Source organism: Nothoprocta perdicaria, unplaced genomic scaffold, assembly GCF_003342845.1.
Source record: "Nothoprocta perdicaria isolate Ctin4 unplaced genomic scaffold, notPer1 scaffold_5, whole genome shotgun sequence".
Classification (NCBI taxonomy): Eukaryota; Metazoa; Chordata; class Aves; order Tinamiformes; family Tinamidae; genus Nothoprocta; species Nothoprocta perdicaria.
In genome coordinates, this window is record NW_020455754.1 from 7,160,020 (window position 1) to 7,170,141 (window position 10,122).

Here is a 10,122-nt window from a genome sequence, read left to right on the forward strand (position 1 = left end):
GACCAAGTTGAACAGATCCCTGAGAGGTCCTTTTTTTTAAAAGATGTGTGACTGGTGGGGAGGAGGGAATCTGCACTACAATGAACTATATTTTCTATCTTGTTTATGTCAAATTACATTATTAAATTTGTTTTGACAACTGTTGGTTAAGAGCAATCAGGGTATTTCTGGGAGAAGGGGAAGGAAGGAGAGAATGTCTTTCTGTCTTTTTGTTTGTGGTGGTTGTTCGGGGGATGTTTTGCTTGCTTGCTCCCTTCCCCAAGCTGTGGCTTTTAAGGCAGGGCTCAGTGCTGCTCTGGGGTGGCTGCTGCCAACGCCTCTCTCCTGGCAGGGTAACATCTCACAGAGAAGAGGACCTAAAGCCCCGCTGGGCAGCGAGACGTGAGTGGCTGTTACTGCCCAGCTCTGAATTCCTGCACCAGTGCAAAACGCCAGCCTGGCTGCTGCTTACTGCAAGCCAAATGTCCAGAAACAYCTGAAGAAATAAAGATAATGGATTTTTATGACATGGCAGCTGCTTTTTCACAGGTAGTGTCTACTCGAGCTAGCCTGTTATCCTTAAGGATAGAGAAGCCTAATAATAAAGGGGAAAAAATCATTTCCTTTCAGCATGCAGGTGGTAATTCTGGTGGTATGCTCTGCAGGATTTTGTTACAGCAGCAAGTAACCAAACGTGCACCAACTTCCCCTGTGCCAATACAAGGGCTGCAGTAGATTACCAACAAAAACAGTTRGACAGTTGCTGAAATCCTCCCACCCAAAGGATTCATCAGAATTTACCATCCCGCTGACTGGAGCCCTCATTGTTCGGCCCTGCCTTGCACATGAACCTAATGAGAGCTGGCAGTAATTTGAGCACTTCTGGTGCTGTCTGGGGAGATGAGAGGTGGCTGAGAATAGATAAGAGTTAGCTAAGATGCTACCAGTGTCTGGGAGGGGATAAAAGCCCGCTACAATTATTTTCTTTGGAGAGAATCTGTTATTTGCAGCTGTAAAAGCTGCTTCTAGGCAGCTGCTGTGGRTAGGTGTAAAAACAAAAGAAAAGGCTGGGAGCTCCTCATGACACTTAGGGACTTGTTCCCAGCGCTTGCCCAGGCAGATTTCAAGGGACTCATTATTATTATTTTTGTCATTATTATCTTTATTACCTATGGAGCAGCAGCAGAAGCTTGGGTGCAGGCTGGACGAGCAGCTGTCTGGCTCGWTCGGAAGAGGCAGCAGCCAGGGATGCTGGTGGTTCCGAGATGGGGGCAGCTGTACCCGTCACCCCGGCACCTCCGAAACGGGCAGGCTCCGAAGCGGGAGAGGGGAGGACTCGTGGCAGGAGGCGGTGGGAAGCTGCTGTTTCCCAGCTGTGCACAGAGCAGCAACTAACCGCGCTCCGCAGGGACGCGATTCAAGCAGAGATTGGTCTTCTGCACCCAARGGGGTTCAGTCCCTCTTCAGTCCGGTGGCTGCATCGTGCCCGGGGTGGCATCGCTGTGGTCGCTCGCTCTGTGACCGGCTGCGGGGAGGTCCATGCAGGATCCATGCAGGATCCAGTGTGCGCTCCCCGAGGGCAGCGCTGGGGTCAGCGTGGTGGCAGGAGGGGACAGCCCTGTTCCTTCAGCTCCGTGTCGTGCACAGGACTTGTGCTCAGCAGCCGCTGTCTYGCTCCAAGGGAGGCGATTCCCCCAAAGCTGCGATTACAGCCCTGAAATTACAGCAGGAGCAACTTCGTTGTACAAGCAAAGGGCTTAAATGGGGCAAATCTTGCAGGAGAGGTAATACCTTTTATTAGGTGGAGAAAACAAATTAGCTTTCAGGTACACAAGCCCTTCTTAGCATTATTGTGGCTGTTATTATCCCAGATTGGGGCTATTAGAAACGAGGACATTGCGGCAGAGGCGAGCACGCTCTGCAAGTGTTTCGACCTGCTGCTAACCGCTCTCTGCTGACAAGAATTTGCTTAATGACACGTTGGAGCGAAAGCCGGCGGCAAGGCCTGGCCCTTGCCCACGCGGCACTGCCCTCCCGGTGCCACCGGGACGTGCCGCCCTCGCGGGGATTTGTCCCCTCGCGGWGTTTCAAATCCTCCCATCTTCGCTGCAGACAGGCTGCGGGCCAAAGGACGTGTCCAGGCTGAGCCCCCTGCTCCCTGGGGGCTCTCCCGGCCACGCGGAGCTCCGACGGGATTGCAGGAGGTGTCGCGGCCCCAGCCCGCGCTGGAGGCGGCCGGGCGGCTCCGTGTGCACATGCGGCCGCTCAGGTCGCCACCGTCTGCCACGGGCGGCCCAGCCAGTTTTTCCCCTCCCAAAGCGGGCCGGGGAGGAGGCCACAACGCTCAAATAGGCCGGAGCGCCGGGTGTGAGCGCCGATGAGGAGCTGCCCGCCGTGTCCCGCTCCAGGTGAGCTCCTTTCCCTCCTGCCGTGTCCCGCTCCAGGTGAGCTCCTTTCCCTCCTGCCGTGTCCCGCTCCAGGTGAGCTCCTTTCCCTCCTGCCGTGTCCCGCTCCAGGTGAACTCCTTTCCCACCCGCTGCCCTCACATCCATGCTCAGCTGCTGGAGCAGAGGCCGTGCCCTGCGCTGGGCACCTGGGATGGGGTTAGTGGTGGGTTGGAGATGAGGGGCAGAGCTGAGGGGGTCTTTGCCTGCCCACCGGGAAGGGCTGGGCTTCTCCATGGGCTCCCACGGCATCCCCCAAAGGCACGCTCTCGTTAGCTTGGTGGTTTTTAATGGTTTTTAGGTTAAAGAGTAGGTGTTTCGGGTGAGCAGTTGCACCTCTAACTGCTGGAGATGAGGTTTTTTGCTGCTGATGAAGTTTTAACTTGGCACTGCCGGTGCCTTCAGAAGCTGCTCTCCAGGTGCTCGGCATCACCTTCAGGAAACACTCATATCTGAAGAGCATGGATGCAACCACAGTCGGGCTCATTCTGTGGGCTTCAGAGCATCGCTTGGAAACACTCCCGCTGTGTCTGTGAGCAGCAGGAGCAGAGGCTGTTTCCCAACTGTGCCCTCTGGAAGGGGAGGAAAGACCCCACTCTTCCCAACGCCCGGGTCCCACTGCCTTCCCTCTGCTGCCTCTGCCATTTCTTGCACTTTGCTCCTGCTGTTTTCAAAGAAGGACACTGTCTTTCCTTGGAGACTTTTCCCTCTCTGTCGCCTTTCCAGGCCTTTAATCCACRTTCCACCTTTTCCTGCGGTTGCTCCCTGCCTCCTCTCGCCCTGCTCACTCCTCCCAGGGGGTCTCCTTCCTTCCACAGCTTCCAGAGGGCATTTTCTTCACCACCTTGCCCTCCCTTCCCTCAAAATATTCCTGTAATTCCCGTCCACTCRGGGCTGATTTGGAGGTGGCCTTGGAGACGCCTGTATCCTGTGCCCTTCCCCACCGCGTTTGCAGGTCGCTCCATCTTGGCTCGCTCGGCCCTTTTCCGTTCGCCGCGGGTGTGAGGGCCTCGGGAGGCACCGCGCCATGTCGACCATCCTGAAGTGTGAGTGTGCGGGGCCGCGGCGGGACGTGGCCGGCCGGTCCGCGCGCCCCGGCCAACCTCGCTCTGTGCCCCGGCGCAGGGTTCGGACGGGAAGATAAGGAGGGCGAAGAGGCGGAAAAGGACAAGGAGGAGGAGAAGGGAAAAGAGGAAAAAGAGGAGAAAGAAAAAGAGAAGGAAAAGGAGGAGAAGGAAAAAGAGGAGGACAMGGAGAAAAAGAAGAGGAGGCAGGAGGAGGTAAGGGAAAGCTGGGACTTGGTTTTTCCTCCCGTTTCAATCCTGATGGGATTGTAGCTGGCAATGCGGTGCCCGGTGGGTGCTGTGGCCGCTGCATCGCTGCATGAAGCTGCGAAGCGACGGGCACTTGTGGGGCTGCAGCAGCTGGCAGTGATGCAGGCACCGTTCGGGACGTTCCCAACGGTGGTGCCTCACTATCCCCGGCCCAAAGCGCAGACAGGATCCCRGGAGGCTCTTGGCTGTCCCGCTGTAGTGTGTCCTTCCCTCTTCCCCTGCAGGGAGACGGGCAAGCGGCAGGCGGGAGCAGCAGCGGCTCCAGTGGCGACTCGGAGGAGGTAACTCCCCATCCTGCTCCCTGCTCCAGCCTTGGGCAGTGGGAGACACCCCCTGTCCCCCGGGCCCCTCCTGCCTGTGGCCGGCCTGGGCACCGAGCATCTCCTGGGGTGACACCACGGCCTCTCTTTCGRCTGGCCCGGCTCACACGTAGCCTCCGTGCCGGCGCTGTGGGATGTTGTGAGGCTGTGAAATGCTGGCACGGAGATTCCAGCCAGCATTCCCTGCTCCGCAGCCCAGCTATCCTATCGCACACCAGCCCTGTGGGATCTCGGTGCCTTAATCCTGGCATGGGTGCTGTAACTGCCCCAAAGAGGGGAGGCAAAACAGCGAGCGCCCCTTCACGCCGTTTGCTTTTCTTTTCCCTCCTCCCGCAGGACTGTGGAAGCAACAAGGAGGATGAGGAGGATGAAGACTAGTGTTCGGGTGCTGGAGCAGCACCGCGCAGGGGAGGCGGGATGAGGGCAGCATGTGGGACCCCTTGGGCCCCCCTCAGCCCAATAAAGGTTTCTGGCTCCCCCAGAGTGCTGCTGCTTGTTCCTCCAGCAGAGTTGTGGCCTCGGTGTCCGTGTGGCCAAGTGGCCACAGCCCCGATGGGCGCCCGTGACCTCCGGCTTATCCAAACCGGCCGAGAAACTGGGTTTTTTTGGGGGGCAGAAATGCTACAGTGCAGAGCGCGGGCTGCTCCTGGGTCCGCACCCGGCAAAAGTGGGAAAAACGAGAAAAAAATGGAAAAATGAGCAGCCACCGCCATCTGCCGGCTCGGCGCTTCCATTGCGGCCCGGCGGCCGCGGTGCGGGGTAGGTGCGGGGTAGGTGCGGGGGGCTGCATCCCCGCAGGGGGAATCGTCGTGCGGGGCTCCCAAAGGCTCCGCTGCCCCCGCGTCCCGAACCTGCGTGTCCCGCCGCTCCTGCTCCGGTCCCCAGCAGCAAAGCGGGAGCACAGCAGGATTGAGGCGGCAGCAGGGACATCCTGACCCGCTGCTGGAAGTACTAAAGCAGCTCCGGCCCCATTGCCATAAACAAAACCGGACAGTCTGCAGCAAGGGGTCTCCTCACTGCGCTGCTGCCTGCCTTGTGTTTTTGGGAGGAGTCTAGATAGTTTGAAGAGTATTTTGCTGAGCGAAGCAGGAAGGCAGAGCTTTGCTGTTAGCACAGATTTTAGACAAACTTTAAAAGCCAGCATCGTGGAGGATTTTACTGGAAACCTCAGGCTGTGGCTCCAGATCTTGTTTTCATGGAGCAAATGGGCCTCTTGTGTAATTGCGGCAAGCAGCCGGAGCCATGCTGAGGAACGTTGTCCCAGATAGCCAGCGTGGAGATCAAAGGGCAAACACGGAGGCAGGGAGAACAAGCAACTCCCAGCGCTGAACCGGGTCCAACATGGGTCTGGCTGCAGTGTGGGGATGTGGTCGGGTGATCAGGGTGCCTTGGTGAACCCCCGTGCAGCGCCCGTCCCCTGTGGTGCCAACGYATGGGCCTCTTGCACAAGGCGTAGCCTCCTTCCAAAGATGATCCTGGACCATTGTGTTTTATACTGCCCTTGGGCCAGGCTCCTGCAGGATGGAAAGCTGCAGAAACACCCAAAAGAGGAGCCCCTGCCTTTGCTTTTTAAGCTAAAGGTTGGAAGTTTTTACGGGTGCTGTGCCAGGGCCTATTTTCTGCACGTGCCTGCAGACGCTCAGCTAGTGCACAGAGGTGTTGCATTGTACCCAGGCTGTTCAGCTGCGGCTATTGCCCTGGGTCAGGAGAAAGAGCCAAAGACAAAACTGTCCCCTGCACCTGAGCAGCTCCCCGGCAGGCGACGCATCCCAGGGCTGCCCCGGTCCCAGCACCCGGGTGTCCTGCAYGGGCGAGTGTGGAGCGGGGCAGACGTGTCATTTGCTCTGTATGCTTTGTGGGCTGCTTCAGGACACTGCACTGGGCTCCGTGCAAACAGGCACGGCAGCCAGGCCCCTGCAGCATCAGAGTCTAAAGCMAAATTAGCCTGGGATTAGCGAGCAGCTGAGCGTTTGCACCAGGGATGGAGGGATTCACCTTCCCTTGGCCAGCTCTTGCTTCCCCGCGTGGGTTGGAGGCTGTAAAAGTGCTTAGCAGAGGAGGTGAAAAGCGGGCAATTCCCTGGGCTTTTGGGGCTGCAGAGGCACCCTCCCATGGGGCTGGCATCATGTGAGGTGGCAGCAGGGCCACATTCATGGGGGTGTTCGGCTTGCTGGAAGCATCGGCAAGGTCCAACCCGGGCTCGTCCAGCGCCGTGAGCAGCCCGTTGCGTAAGGCTGGCGGAGGGGTGGAGTAGGGAAAGGCCGGCAAGAGAAACTGGCAGCCGTGGAGTTACTTAAGTCTTGTTTATCCGYGTTTACTCCGCTTTATATAATAGCCCTGCGCGGCGGCCGGCAGCAGGGGAGCTCGYGCTGCCCCTGCTCCCGCCCCCGGGGCCGCTGCAGCCGCCGGGACCCCCCAACGGCACCGGGCACTGCTCGGCCGGAGAGCTGGAGGAGGAGCCCATCTCCCTGCCCTGTCCTGCAGGGATGCCCCTCAGCACAGTTATTTTATGCAAACAGTGATGATTTTGGAACTAAAAGGTTGACTCTTTATTTGRATATGAAATTATTCGTCTTGCACCAGGGCTGCATTCAGTAAACCCTGGTCTTTTATGATATAAAYTGTCATAAAATCTCTCCTTGTTCCCAAGTGACCTCCTTCATGGAAATTTTTAAAGCGCTTTTTTTTTTCTTCATTCCACCAGAAAATGGAAATAGTTAGAAATCCTGACTGTCCCGAAAACTGATTCCTGCAGCCCTGCTTATGACCTGCCAATCACCACAGAGCACCAGGCAGAGGTTTCCTATAAGACAACTTTTTCTCATTACAAGCTAAATAATAAGAAAATCAAAACTAAATCAATGTGCATCCTGCAACCAAATAGTGTTTTGCGAGGTCAAACCTCTGCTTCTCCTGCTCCCTGAACAGCGTGCAGACTCCCTCTTCTCTACACCACATCCTTCTGCAATTCCCTTGTTCTAAAAATGTGAAAATTCTGAGGGACTGGGTGATGTGACCCCACAAGACACAGCCCCCCTGTTATCAAGGCTGACACCAAATCCTTTGGAAGCGATAGCACTTGCTGCAATGTAGAAAGGGGAACCATGTACCGAGAGTGGGGCCCTATGGCTCTTCCACCCCTGACCCCCTGGCTCTGTGGCTCCTGCATGAGCACCCATGGAGAAGATCTCCAAGTATTTTATGTGGGACTTGCTCCCCAGACTGAGCCAATGTTTTGCCAACCTCTTAGCCAAATGTCTGGCTCCAGAGAGTAAAACGAGCCAGATATGGATCTGGGTTCTCCTCCCTCATGTCTCCGGTTTCCAGCACTTCAGGCATGAGCACAGTTACATGAACATTACATTTCAGCTCTGTGCCTGACCAATCCATGGGATAGTCAACTCATTTCTCTAGGAATGATGTTGCCTTCAGCAAAGCCTGCATGACTCAGAAAGGAAAATATTAAGATTTTCTTTAAAGGAAAATATTAAAGTTTTCTTTAATTCCCCAACCCTCTTTATCCTCTGAACCTCCTCACAGAGAGCGCCAGTGTTTCTACGAGCTCCCAGCCAGCTGAGTTTCACGATTCAGAAGCGAGACCGTGTAACTGATGTGGTTGCCCCCTGGCCAGTGTGCAGTCAGCACAGCTCAGACCTCCAAAAATGGACATCAAGGAGCAGGGTGGCAATCTGCACACGTCTGCCAGAGAGAAAACCAGGCACAGGGCAGCTCCCCTTGTTGCACACCCGGACCTGACCCTTCCGAGAGAGAAGGTGTTTATTATAAAAGACAAGCTGTGATTACAGACAGAAAGTCCCCCATGTCACCCGTTTCTGTTTGCTTTTGCTTCATYGACCACATCTGGCTTTGAGCTATATGTGGCAAACACAGAAACTTRGTGGTTGAAGGTTATTTCAATAATATAATATTGATATAGTATTGACTATATATATATCTGTATAGAGAAATATGATATAGAAATATAGGTGGAGGGCACAACATTCCYAGCATCTAGCAAGTGAAGCTATCCCGACATGCACACAGGGCACTCAGGTCTGCACAGAGAAGGCAGCGCCCACACGTCRCTGCTGTCACCTCTGCGTCACTCCTTAATCCCCAATGTGTCAAACGAATGCCAACATAGACAGCAGATATTTACTAAAAGGCATCAAATTAATCTCTGATATGAAAGCACCGATTCCCACAGCAAGTTGTGCTGTGAACAACCTGGACCACTTTAACAAGGGTGTGCAGGAGCCAGGCATAAACACTGTGTGTGGAGGAGAGCCACAGGAGGAGGAGCAGATTGCTGTTGGAATGACACCTGGAATTCCTCACCCTAAACTGACTCCGGGCTGCCTCCCACCTTTCACATAATAGAAAAAAAAATCCATTGCACTCTGCACATAGCAGCTAAAGTCAATGCAATCTGTTCTGCATTATGCAAAACACAAAGTCCTCCTGTGGCCAGCCAAATGTTTAGCATTAAGCATTTAAAGCTTTTATTTTTTATTTTTTATTTTTTTAATTTCCCCCCTCGTATATGCTGGGTCAGCACAAACACTTCAGCAACAAGCAAAAGTGCTTGCCACTCACAAATAGCTCAGTTCTCTGTGGAATGAAGAAAACAAATTGTTCTTGCACTGGCGGTAACGCAGCCGGGTTCCCAGTGCATCTGCACGTCGCGGCTGATTGATTTTTAACTGCATTATGCAAAGGGAGCAGCAGGGCCTCGCTGTTTACGAGGCGCCGCGGAAGCCGCGCGCGAGGATTGCTCACGGCTCAGGAGGCGAGGGACAGAGCAGGGCAGGTCCCGTGGGAGCAGCCCGGTATCTCCGGGAGGATCTGGCTGGGCCCATGTAGGACATTGCTCTCGTCACCCAGCAGTAACTCCCCGGGGCACAGGTTGCTGTGCCACGCGCCCGGGTTATGCAGCACTCGTCACGCACGTCGCTGCAAAGCCGTGTTAACCAACAGCCGCCCCACTGCACAGCTCAGGGACCACAACTTGGTTCTTCTTGAGCTCTTGTGGTGTCCTACAGCCTGTTCCCAACACAACTGCGGAGGGAATCTGGGGTGACAATCAAGGAGAACTCCCTGGTGGCAACTGCACCTGCAGTACCTTGCGCTGCTGGCCCTCGTGAAGGTCCTAGGTGCTCACATGAAGTTTGGGGACCCACAGTTCAGGTCCTCCCTCAGCCTGGAGCTTTGTGTTTCCCTGGCTGACCTGTTCTAGCAATGGCCAGAACTAGAACCCATGGACTGGGTCTGGTGTAAACGAGCCCTGGACATCTGAGACATGTCCATGAGAGAACTCCTRTGGTGAGAGATGTCACTGGGGCCTCGGCAGAGTGGCTAAACACTGATCTGGCCCTGAAGTAGATGGGGAATATGGAGAACATACCATTCCCAGGACAATATCCTGGATAGTCCCGCATGCTCCCAGCAGTGACTGTTGCCCCTAGAGCTACCTTTGGAGCAGCTTTTGGGGTACGTGGATCCCCCTTACATGAATCGTGGTCTGAGCTGGACAATTAGCACCTTCCAGCCATTTCCCCCAGCACCTCGAGTTGCTGCTGAYTTCTTGGGGTTATTGCTGTGTAGGGAGGGATGCATCCAAAACAYCCCCAGCGCCCCGTGCCCTGGAGCCCCCTTAGTCCCTACTCCAGCCCTGTCCTGGAGACCCCCTGAGCCCCCCAGCACTCCAGGCTGCCTCTRAAACACCGCAGGCTGCCTCAGAAGTGCCCCAGCCCTGCCCCAGAGCACCCCAGATACCCCAGGATCCCATGCCTGGTGCTGCCTGAGGATGTCCCAACACCCCCAACTGCTCCAGGGTGGCCCAAATACCCCCATTACCCATGGACTGTCCCACACACCCCTCAGTGCTCAAGGGCACCCCAAACTCCCCAGATCCCACTGCCCCAGGGCACCCCACATCCCCACCTGGCTGCTCCACAGGGTCCCAAATCCAACTGCTGCCTGGGGCACSCCACACCCCCCAGCTGCTCCAGGGTCCCCCAAGCTTTCTGGTCCCCACTGCTCCAG